Source organism: Camelus bactrianus, chromosome 32 (genome assembly GCF_048773025.1).
Source record: "Camelus bactrianus isolate YW-2024 breed Bactrian camel chromosome 32, ASM4877302v1, whole genome shotgun sequence".
Taxonomy (NCBI): Eukaryota; Metazoa; Chordata; class Mammalia; order Artiodactyla; family Camelidae; genus Camelus; species Camelus bactrianus.
This window is the reverse complement of record NC_133570.1, coordinates 14,511,930-14,524,740: the sequence shown is the minus strand read 5'-3', so window position 1 is coordinate 14,524,740 and position 12,811 is coordinate 14,511,930.

The window sequence follows — 12,811 nt, the reverse complement described above, 5'->3', positions numbered from 1 at the left end:
ATAAGGGCACTAGTCCAATTTGTGAGGGCTCCACCTTCATGCCCTGATCACCTCCCGAAGGTCCCACCTCCTACCATCACACTGGGAATTAAGATTTCAACAAAGAAATTTTGGGGAACACACACGTTCAAACATAGCAGAGATTATGCATAACAATGCATAATAGGGGTGCTTTGGGGAACAAAGGAGGGGGGTTGTGTCCATGTTTGGGGTGACTTGGGCTAGAGGGATAACTGCAGCCTTAGGAATGTTGAGGAAAGCCCCAAGGGCGACAAAAAAGACATGGGAGAAATTCTGAGCAAGAAGTGACCATCTAGGGAATCCTTGGAGATGTCGGAGAAGGCTCAGGACATATCACAGTAATGACAGAATGGATGCTGGCTGTTCTATCTGCCCAGGGTCTGTTCCCCCTTGTTCCAAGTATAGCAGGTGACTTGTGGGGAAGCACACATTCCTCCCAGCCTTTGGGGTAATTTACTTCAAGCCTAGCTTTGTGAGTGGGCACGTGGTTCAGACAGAACCAATCAGCACATTCCATCTCCCGAACAGTGATTAGCTCAGGACCGTGTGACTCTGAGCTGAACCAGTGAGAGTTGTATCCAAACCTTTTTCTCAAGGAAGGTGCTCCTTTTTTTTTCCTTCCTGAGTTGTTAAAGGCCACTTTTACCATCTGTTGAGGTGATGAAACCAACACAGGAGAAAAGTGGTCTGAGATGATTGATCACAGAGATGGAAAGTCTGATGATGCTAAGCGACTAGCCCATGGGCTAGACTTTGCCTTCACTAAAGCCAACACGTTTTTCTTTCTTTCTTTCTTTCTTTCTTTCTTTCTTTCTTTCTTTCTTTCTTTCTTTCTTTCTTTCTTTCTTTCTTTCTTTCTTTCTTTCTTTCTTTCTCTCTTTCTCTCTTTCTCTCTTTCTCTCTTTCCTCTCTTTCCTCTCTTTCCTCTCTTTCTCTCTTTCCTCTCTTTCCTCTCTTTCTCTCTTTTCTTTCTTTCTTTCTTTCTTTCTTTCTTTCTTTCTTTCTTTCTTTCTTTCTTTCTTTCTTTCTTTCTTTCTTTCTTTCTTCTTTTTTATTATTATTATTAAATTCTGGGAGGGGGGTAGATAACTAGGTTTACTTATTTATTTATTTAGAGGAGATACTGGGGCATTTCTTTCTTTTTTTGCTTCAGCTTATTTTGCTAAGTCAGGTGGCTGACTTACACCCCAAAGAGTCACCCCAAAGAATCCTGACATGGTAGACCTGCAGAAACCTGGGTTGAACAAGAAGTATCCCAACTCATTGAGCAAAGGGAGTGACTGTCTCAATTGTTGAACTGTCCTTTCAGCTGAAGTAGGACACAGCCCTCTTCACTCTCGCCTCCTCCCTTTAATGTCCTCAATTCATTTCAGTGCATGTTGACATGAAACAGGAATTCCACACATGACTTTTGTGTCCTTTAGGCCGTTCTTAAATTGGGCACTCGAGATTACATTTTTCAAAATAAACCCCAGCAGAAGTAGAGTGTTAAATAATGACAAGAGACTGGCCTCCAAGAAAATTGTATATTTAAAATACAGCTGCAAAATATTTTTTTTCACCTACATTTAGAGCAGGGAAGCTGCTCTCTTCTCCTGTACCTTTGTCCTTTGTGTTGCTAATCAAGACTGCTTTTTTCGTTTTCCTCAAACAGAATCATGTTTATGCTCTTATGTCCTGAGACCGGGTCAAATTTCGTTTCATCAATGTTCTAATTTTAAAACCATCAACTGTGGCAACTTTTGCCCTCCCTCAATTTGAGTACATCTACCCTGAGTACCTCAAAAGTTGCATTTTGTTTGATGACACCAAGTCACAATATTATTCCAGAGAACTGTGTCCCTCTTGGTCAGGGAGTTTTCTGTGTAAATGAACCTTCTCTTTTACATTAATAACCTTTCAAAGTTTGTGTAAAGACTCAAGAACTAACTCCTACAACTAGTAAGCCATTTGGAATCTGTCACTAAACACTTACTTTCAATCAAGAGGAAACAAATGTGAGTTGATTTGTCCCTTTCTTTGTGTTTCACAATTTATGCAGAACGTCTCTTGCCCATAGACAGGCGGGGTGGAGGGAAAGGATGTTTGAAGAAACTAGCTTGATTTGCTGGGTGTACACGTTTTCCTCAGGGACTGTGGCTGACACTTTGCCCCAAGATTGAACCCAGGACCTCGGGCATGCTAAGCATGAACTCTACCACTGAGCACTGAGCTAAACCCTCCCCACCATGTTATTTTTTTGGCTGGCTTCTCTCACTTCAACATATGAGAGAGACATGCTTACGTCCACCTGGAGGCCTGCACAGAAACATTCACTGCAGCATCATTTCTGAGTAACCACCATGGGAAATGACACGGTACTTAAAATGCAGAGGAAGTAAACTTAGATACCGAGATAGTAATTCAAAATAAATTTTTGCTTCTCATAACAACATAGATGAATTGAAATGCTACTCAGGCATAATATTCAGCCAGACACAAATGTTTTCACATTTGTGTTTCCATTTATTTGATGTTGAAGGCAGAGAAATCTAAAATATAGTGATCATAGTCAGAATGGTGGGTTCCTATTGGGGACTGCTGACTGGGAAATAATAAAAACAATGCTGTTAAGTGTTTCAGAAATCCTGTGTGTTGATTGGGATGTTGGCAATACACGTGTTTATAAGAAGCTATCAAGCTGTACACATGATATCTGTGCAAAAAATAATGTGTAAAGCAGTCATAAAAAACAAACACAGAGAATATTTTTCTCACAAAGCAAACTTCTGGCCCTGATGTCTTCCTCTGAATTCTTCCAAATATTTCAGATAGAAATAATGCCAATCCTAAGAGTGTGAACAACGCACTCTCCCAGAGAACAGATTTAGAGAGGACATACCTGCACTGATTTTATCAGATCAGGAGAATTTTGATACCATCTTAACAGACATTACAGGAAAGGGGGATTACAGGCCAAACTCTTCTGAATGTTGATGTCAAAAACCAATCATTACCAATCTACATTTAGAGATTTTCAGAAAGGAAAAAAGCATGGTGAGATTTCATGGTGGGCCTCCTATGGGTTGATGTGGACAGTGTTCTGGATGTTTGGATGCTGCTTGGAGAATGGAGAGAAGGGACTATGTCATTGGATTAGTGGGATGAACATTTGGTGACAGAGGCTGGGAGGGCCTGGGTCATCCTCAGGGTCAGTCCTGAGGTGGGGTCTCTAGGGTGGGGCTATGGAGGAGCCCCTTAAGAGATGGGACTCTGTCCCCTGCTACTGCAACATCTAAGGATGGATGAGGAGTTTGCAGGGACTGGATTCTGGTGAGGAAGGACTTGAGCAGAGAAGATGCCCACTCAGGGCCAGTGCAGCCACAGCCCCTTCTCAGCCAGGCTTCTCAGACAGTTGCTCACATCAGTAGTCAGGGAGACATGGAGGGTCACAGACTTAATTCATTAAACTACCAATGCGCCAACCTAGATGGCTACTTTCCCAGTTAATTCATATTTACCGCTCATCTAGGGTTGGTCAGTTGAAGGGAAGTTAATTCTTGGCAGTTGGTTTGGAGTGTTCTGAGTTCCGAGCCAGCCTGCGGGCCAAACAGACTACCAGTCATTGAGGGTGCTCAACTGGTCGTCGAGAAGGCTCAATGTGAGACAGGTGACAGTGTGAAGGCGCCGGGGGAGGACGGACACGTGGTGATGCTTCCCCTTGTCCTTCAGAAGGATTTCTTTTGGAGGAGTCTGTCATGTTTGAGGGCGGGGATTGAAGCCTAGAGGTAGGAGGCTGGGTCCGGGCTTGAGCCCTTCTGGTTCAGGACTCTCTTCTGGGGTGTCAGCTCTCTTGCATGGAAAACTTGGGGCAGGATATTTTGAGGAAAAACAGGAGAGGGGCCCTTGATACGTGTATAGGGCGTGATTTAGAAGTCTTAGCTCTTTAGGGATCTCTGTCCTCGGGGAGCCAACTACATTCCTGTCCCAGATCCAACGTGTGTTGTGTGACTCTGGACAAAGCACTTCAAATCTCTAGGTATCAATGTTGTGAATTACCGAATGGAGGGCGACAGCCCTAGCACTGCCCTCTCCACAGGGCCAACCTGGGGATCACAGGAGATGATGACAGACATCCTCCATGAGCTGTAAAGCGCCCTTCTCATGTAAAGGATGACAAGGAAACGGCACCCTTCCCTGCCCTGTAAACCATCTAAGTCCCCTCTCTCTGGAGGCAACGCCACCTAGCTTCTAGCTTATTCTTCCAGACGTTTTAATGATCAGACACTTATAGAGGACTTCTGAAGGACTTGTTCTTCATCTTTATCTGTATTTAGTCATTTTAAGCCTCATACCATAGACTAAAAAGTAGGGTCTATTCAAGTTTTCATAGGACAGTGCAGAAAATTGAGGCACAGAGGGGTTACATAACCTCCCTGGGTCCATATGGCTACGAGTAAGATTTGAACCCAGGTCATCAGGCACCAGCCCCCAGATTCCTGGTCCATCTAGTCTGCTGCCTTTTTCTATTTTGCCTCATCTAAATAAAAGTATTTGCCCATCCGTCTGCCTGTTGGGTGCTTTAAGTGCATCCCAAACTGCAGGATCTTCCTAAAGCCCAACTTGGATTCAGGAGGCTCTGGTAGGCAGCTGGCGAATAATGGGATGAGATGTCTGAACTGTAATAAGTTACCACTCATTCTCCTGCGCTCTTCCGCCAGCAAAATGTCAACAGCTCTCTTTACTGTGAATGCGTTTCCCAGAATCCCACCTGATGGACACAAAAAGAAAACTTGTTCCTCATTTAAGAAGATACAAACCTCACCCCCAGCAGAGGGTCAGGAAAATGGGCATCCTGCCCCACCCCAAAGTGTACCCTACGAATGAGTCAGTGGAAGGTACTTTGGAAATTATATCATGAAATAGATTCAAGAGTAATAATTGAAGTTTAGAGTGTACCATGTGTAGGAGAAAACTATAGGAAAGCTAAGCCATATCCCTTACTTTTGCGTGTATGAAAATTTTAATTTACTGTCAGTCAGTTGTGCTAGGACCATGGAAGTAAAGATGTATTTACAAGTCAGGTTGAGGGTGGGCGGGGCTAGGGTAGAGCTCAAACAGTAGAGCGCATGCTTAGTGTGCACGAGGTCCTGAGTTCAATCCCCAGTACCTCCTCTAAGAATAAATAAATAAACCTCATTACCTCCCCTTACCAAAAAAAAAAAAAAAAAAAAAGGAAAGAAAGAAGCAAAGAGCAAAAAACATAAAGCGAAAAAGAAAACAAGTCAGGTTTGATTTACACTTAATAGTAAGTAATGTCTCAAGCTAATGTTTGCACATTAGCTGATTACTGAACATGAGCAGAAATAGATCTCTCCCTGAAGCAGTGCAGCCAGATTTTTTATTAGTAGATTTTAATATTTAGGACACTTTTTAAAAACATTTTTTATTGAGTTATAGTCATTTTACAATGTTGTGTCAAATTCCAGTGTAGAGCACAATTTTTCAGTTATGCATGAACATACATATATTCATTGTCACATTTTTTTTGCTGTGAGCTACTACAAGATCTTGTATACATTTCCCTGTGCTATACAGTATAATCTTGTTTATCTATTCTACATTTTGAAATCCCAGTCTGTCCCTTCCTACCTCCCGCCCCCTTGGCAACCACTAGTTTGTATTCTATGTCTATGAGTCTGTTTCTGTTTTGTATTTATGGGTTTTTTTTAGATTCCCCATATGAGCGATCTCATATGGTATTTTTCCTTCTCTTCCTGGCTTACTTCACTTAGAATGACATTCTCCAGGAACATCCATGTTGCTGCAAATGGCGTTATGTTGTCAGTTTTTGCGGCTGAATAGTATTCCATTGTATAAACATACCACATCTTCTTTATCCAGTCATCTGTCGATGGATATTTAGGCTGTTTCCATGTCTTGGCTATTGTAAATAGTGCTGCTGTGAACATTGGGGTGCAGGTGTCATTTTGAAGTAGGGTTCCTTCTGGATATATGCCCAGGAGCTGGATGACTGGGTCATGTGGTAAGTCTATTCCTAGTCTTTTGAGGAATCTCCACACTGTTTTCCACAGTGGCTGCACCAAACTGCATTCCCACCAGCAGTGTAGGAGGGTTCCCTTTTCTCCACAGCCTCTCAAGCGTTTGTCATTTGTGGACTTTTGAATGGTGGCCATTCTGACTGGTGTGAGGTGATACCTCATTGTAGTTTTGATTTGCATTTCTCTGATAATTAGTGATATTGAGCATTTTTTCATGTGCCTATTGATCACTTGTATTTCTTCCTTGGAGAATTGCTTGTTTAGTTCTTTTGCCCATTTTTGGATTGGGTTGTTTGTTTTTTTCTTATTAAATCGTATAAGCTGCTTATATATTCTGGAGATCAAGCCTTTGTCGGTTTCACTTGCAAAAATTTTCTCCCATTCTGTAGGTTGTCATTTTGTTTTATTTATGGTTTCCTTTGCTGTGCAGAAGCTTGTAAGTTTCATTAGGTCTCATTTGTTTATTCTTGGTTTTATTTCTATTGCTTGGGTAGACTGTCCTAGGAGAACATTTTTGAGATGTATGTCATAATGTTTTGCCTATATTTTCTTCTAGGAGGTTTATTGTATCCTGTCTTATGTTCAAGTCTTTGATCCAGTTTGAGTTTATTTTTGTGTATGGTGTAAGGGAGTGTTGTAGCTTCATTGATGTACATGCTGCTGTCCAGTTTTCCCAACACCATTTGCTGAAGAGACTGTCTTTTTTCCATTGTATATTCTTGCCTCCTTTGTCGAAGATTAATTGACCAAAAGTTTGTGGGTTCATTTCTGGGCTCTCTATTCTGTTCCATTGATCTATATGTCTGTTTCTGTACCAATACCATGCTGTCTTGATGACTGTAGCTCTGTAGTATTGTCTGAAGTCTGGGAGAGTTATTCCTCCAGCCTCTTTCTTTTTCTTCAGTAATGCTCTGGCAATTCTAGGTCTTTTGTGGTTCCATATAAATTTTATTATGATTTGCTCTAGTTCTGTGAAATATAGGACACTTTTACTTTAACATAAAAAAGAGCAGATAATAGAGAAAGTTCTCATATTCTCCCTTCCCCCCACCCCAATTTCTCCTAGTAACATCTTACACTGATGTGGTACATTTATTATTAAGGAACCAGTATTGATATAGTAGTATGAACTCAATGTCATAGTTTACATTAAGGTTTACTCTTTGTGCTATGTGTTTCTATAGTTTTGGACAAATATATAATGTCTCGTATTGACCATCACAGTGTCATACAGAATAGTTTCACTGCCCTCACAATCCCCTGCGCTTCAGCTGTTAATCTCTCTGTCCTTTCCCTGGAATCCCTGACAATCACGAATCTTTTTACTGTCTCTGCATTTTTGCGTTTTCCGGAATAGTTGGAGCCACCTCTCCCAGTCTTGAAGGAGTGGCCTCGTGTAGGAGATGACACTTACTGTTCAACCCTACCCTAGCTCTTGGTTGTTTCTCAAACCTTTGTGATTGTCAAAGCAACCTACTTTGTTCTTAGTGGCTCCCAGTAGTTAAGGGTGTGCCAAGACCCATCAGTGTCCCCAAAGGGGAGGATGTCAGTCGGCACCTAGAGCCAGGCAGATCGGAAGCCAGGCCCTCAGGCAGCAGCTTTCAAAGTAGGCAAATAGACCTCTTTCAGGGGAAAATTTAGAGATGGATTTTCTATATGCTCCGAGCCTTAGGATGACAGCCAGTTAAGAGCTATTTTTTGTTTGTCCTGTTAAGCCCAGGAAGGCAAGCCCCCCACCCCCGGCCACCAGAGCCAGCCTATCAAGGTATACTTTTATGTCTTCTAACTCTTTATTGATAATTTCATTTTGTTCATATGTAGTTCTCCTGACTTTTCTCTTTTCTCTCTTCAGTTCTCTGAACATCTTTGAGACAGTGATTTTAAAGTCTTTGTGTAGTAAGTCTGCCATGTTGTATTCCTCAGGGATGGTTTTTGTGAGTTATTTTTTTCCTTTGAATGAGCCATACTTTCTTGTTTCCTTTTATGCCTTGTAATTTTTTTTTGTTGAATACCGGACATTTGAATCTTACGTGGTATCTATGGAAATCCGATTCTTTCTCTTCCACAGCATGTGCTGTTTGTTGGTTTGTTTGAATTGCTGTAAGATGTTTCTGTGTGGGGATCTCCCTTTGGTATAAGCTTAAGCTTTTGTCAGGTCTTTTCTGAGGCTGTGTCTTTCTCTGGGCACGTGCACTCATCTTCTAAATTCCCCTATACTTGCAATTACTTTTCATTATCCTTATCTTTAAATATCTGGCTCCCCAAAAAAAGGGAAAGAAAAAAAAATGAAAGAGGAAAAAACGGGTGCTTTTCCTGGAAGTCACTCGGTTGGTGGGGTTTGAAATGATGGTGGCCTGCCTGTGTGTCTACACCTCCATTGCTGAAAGCAGTAATCCACAATCAGAACACAGATCCACAGTATTTAGAGTGAAAGATTCTTATTGTCCATTTTAGCTCCCACAAGCTGATCTAGGAATGCTGGTATGGCTTCCTGCCATGGGGGTCAAGCATAGAGGATGAACTCCATGCCCTCTCCCACTGTTGCCTGACTGGTATGAGTTTGGTCAGCCACTAACCAATGACTACACATAAATGGTACAGAATAGGAAGACTGGAAGCAAAAATATCATCTATTAATGGTGGTTATTTTCAAATAGCAGGAGATTGGTATTTTCAAAACTTCTATAAATTGATTATGTTTATGACAAAATGTTAGTGAATAAATAAATTAATTCCAGAATATTTTGTCTGGAATTAAATCCAGTCCCCCCCCCCAATACAAGTTTGCTTTTAATCACTTGCAAAATTCTATACAACAGATGATAAATGTGTTAGCAGCATCTGTGAATCCACGGAGGCTGAAACGGTTTTGGAAGATGCCAGAAATATAGCAGCGATTTAACTGGACTTCATAATGGGCAGGATGAGTGATGGACTCTGTCACTGAATCACAGCTTGTAGCCTAGTACCTCTTGTAGACTGAACATTTCGCATTGATTTAGTTTGCCTTCAGTTGGCAAGGACTCTGTTTCTCATTTCTTTTCTGCTCTTCTCGTCTGCCTTCCACCAAGGCAGATGGCCCAGAAGCAGCTCAGTCCATGTGTATTTTACCAGCCACATCTGTACAGCCTCCCTCCTTGCCCAGGTCAACCAAACCTCCCTGAGTAATCACTGAGCAGCACCAGTGACTGACAGTTACTCTGTGTCCTCCCAGATCCTCCTGAGGGCCTGCTAGAGGAAGTCCCTAGTAGCAGAGTGGAGGAAGAAGCCCCAACTCATGCCAAGGTAAGGCCACTTGTCTTTGAGATCAATATCTGGCTTTGTTCATTTATTTTACGTTCAATTGAATTCATGTGTGAAAACCTGACAATGACGTTTATAGATGGTATACACGATTTCCATGTCGGAGAGAGTGTCACTTGGGAGTCTTTTTCCAACTGACAGCTGATTCAAGAAGGCATTCCAAAAAATGGTGGCATCAATGACAAACTCTACAGTAGCTGGCATTTCCACCAGCGGCAGTTTCTCCTCCTTGGACAAGAATTACGTGATTGCCAAGCAAAATGGACTTGAGTGACATGTTCTCCAGGAAAAGCTGGTGGTGCCTTTTGCCACGAGTGGGCGTGGTCTATTTGGTTTCTGCGTCCCCTTGAGTCAACTGCGGTTTCCCATTTGGTTTTCTAGACTCACCAAGAGAACGAAAGACCTGGGTAAGCCGTATACAGCATCATGATCTGACCCTCATGGTGTCTTCTTTTCTGTAATTGCAGGTAGCCTCAAGAACCAGTGAAAATGGTACGTCTTTAGAAGGAAAGGGAGGTGGGGCTTTCTTGCTGGTTTCAGTTTGGAAAGTCGCCTTATTTCCAGCTTCCTGCTGGGCCTGGTGATTGGGGGTAAGGACCGATTTTCCAGGTGGAGAGCTATGGCCGCAGTCTGCAGCCCCTGGGGGCAACTCTGTTCCCTTTAGGTGGTGGGGGTCTGTGTCTGGGTCTGCGTGGTCTGATTGTAAATGTGTGGGCAATGCGTATGGTTAAAAATGTGTACACGTTTCCCCAGTAGGTACGTCCCACTTAACACTTCACAATTGCCAGGGCCACCTTTCTCAAAGAAAGTTCCATCACCCCTGCACACGTTATGTACATCGTCTTGTTCAGCCCTCCCCAGAGCTGTGTGTGGGCATTGGTTTATGATCCCCACTCCTCAGAGAGAGAAACGGAGGTGCAGAGGCAATTGACGCAAGCTCAGGAGCTCCCACGTGGAAGAGCCAACATGTGAGCCCAGGAGTGTGACTTGTGCTCTAAACCACTGGCCTGCACTTGTCACTCAGCCACAGGATCACCCATCACCCCTCACGGGGCAAGAGCAGCCAGTGTCCATGTACGTACCAGAAGCGCTAGCATCCCCAGAGAACCAGACACTGCGCATCATTGTGAGGCGGCCTCAGGGGTCCCAGAACCCAGGGCGGCTCTAGGTGCATATAACAGCCGGCTTCGGCACAGTCATCAGTGTGAACGCACGTAGGGAGCCGCGTGCTCCCGGTCGGCCCACAGATTCCGAGAGGCGTGAGGCTCCTTGTAAACAACGCAGGGCGGCATCTGTCAGTGCTGAGGTCACTCCTCTGCCTCTGGCTCAAAGCAGATAAGAATCAAGGAGATATCTTAGTGTGTTCAGTAATATTATCACCGCAAGCCCTGGGATTGTCAGATTGTGTGAACTTGATACCCTAGAACAGTGGCAGATGAAAACTCAACATATGGCTTTACTCTTTTGCCTGGACCCTGCTTCTCATTTCTGTCCTGCCCCTCTCCTCTGCCTTCCTTTGCCCAGCAAGGAGCATGGCCCCTAGTCGCTCAGTCCTTGCTTGGAGACCAGTCGATGACATGTTCTCTCACCCCGGGTCCACGTCCAGCAAACCACCCTGAGTCACCCCTGCGTGGCATCACCAATGACTGACAGTCACCCTGTGTCCTTCCAGCTGCCCCCGAGGGCCCGGTGGAGGAGCTCCCCAGGGACGAGGCGGAGAAAGAGTTCCCATCTAATACCAAGGTGAGCTCGCCTGTCTTTGTCTGAGATAGAAGAGCGGCTTTCCTGGTTTCTTTCTTTTAAAATTCAATTGAAGTCACGTATGAATATCTGAGCACGTGCATTAGAGATGGGATTTACAGTGTCCTTGTCGGGGAGCATTGAGTCGCTCACCAGTGACTCCTGATTCAAGAGGCCATTCACAAATACAGCGTTGGATTATACATCATGCAAGGGCCTTTCCTCAGCAGAACTGATTAGAATTTAATCGTTGGATTAAGCATTTTGCAATGGGAAACCCATATGGACTTGGGAGATCCAGGGTGCGGAGGGGACAGGCATGTGCTTTTTTCCCCAGTGTCTTCTGCACTGTCTTTGGGGACCTTTGACCGGACAGTTTGCCATCTGTTTTCCTAAAGTCACCAATGGGACAAAGGACTCATGTAAATACTACACAGCGTGACCTGATACAGAGTTTTCTTCTCTCTAACTGCAGGTGGCCTCCGGAGTAAGTGACCATGGTACGTACTCTGGAGTCATGCCCTTGCTCAGGAAAAAGTGTAGGTGGTAAGATTGTTGAGCCTTGTTTGCTGGCTTTCATCAGGAGAGCCACCCTGGTTCTGCTGGGAAAGGGGGCTGAGGATGCGGTGAAGGAAGCTGGTTTCCCAGGCAAAGAACCCGGACGGCGACAGTCTGCATGCAGAGCAGCGGGCTGCCGCCTCTGTGATCCGTGTGGTGTGATTCTGAGTGTGCGTGTGTGCGTCTCCGTGTGTGTTTCCCTAGACTGATGTCCCCGCCAGCAACGCAACTGCCAGTGTCAACTTCTAAATGAAAAGAATCCCATCACCGCTGTGTCATGGGATGACACGCATTTCAAAATGTGTCAAACTGTACACTTTAAACGTGTGCGGTTCATGGAATAGCAGGCATGCCTCCATAAACTCCGGGGAGAAAAACCTCATCGCCAACTGGGAAAATGTTCACAGGGTTCCAAGTGGAAAAATAGTGTGTTTCAGAATCACTGTGAGGGGTCCATAGCAACTTCTATTACTAAGTCTCACCTCCGTCCAGCCCATAATATTCCCTTCAGGCAGTTTGATTGATGATGAATGAAAAGCAGCTGTCACTGTCCTTGTATCTCATAAAAAACGGCAGAGGCTGGAGAAGGTGGATGAATTATTGGGGGGGGGGAAGGTGGGGGTCTCACAGCCTGCGAGTGGGGATCTCAGTCCAGAGCCAAGGCGCTTTCTCCCACACCTCTACTACCTGGGGGAGACTCTGAACTTCTCCTATGAGTTTGGCATCAGTTATGATTTTAATCCTTGTTCCTGAGCCTCCTTGTGTAGGATGCTCACTAGACCTGAAATGCCGTAATCCCAGCCCTTGCTCCCTCTGATAGTTGAGCCTTAAGTGTACATTTCCCCCCAGTGATAGTTGGTTCCTGCTCCTTCCCTCCTCCCCCAAACCTCTGGAGTGTGCGAGGTCTCAGTCTTAATCCTCCGCGACCCCATCTGGGGCGCTGGGGCAGGGCTCCCTCCTTTTGCAGGAGTCCCACCCGGGTGAACCCACGTGTCACACCCGGTTCTGGAGGAATCCGAGAAAGGGGGAGCCTCCAGGAGTAGACAGGCTCCAACTCTCACCAACTGAGGTCCAATAATTTTGCTTCAGAAAATGTTGCCAAGAATCAGAAATGCCGTTGTCACGTGGCAAATCAGAACCATCACTAG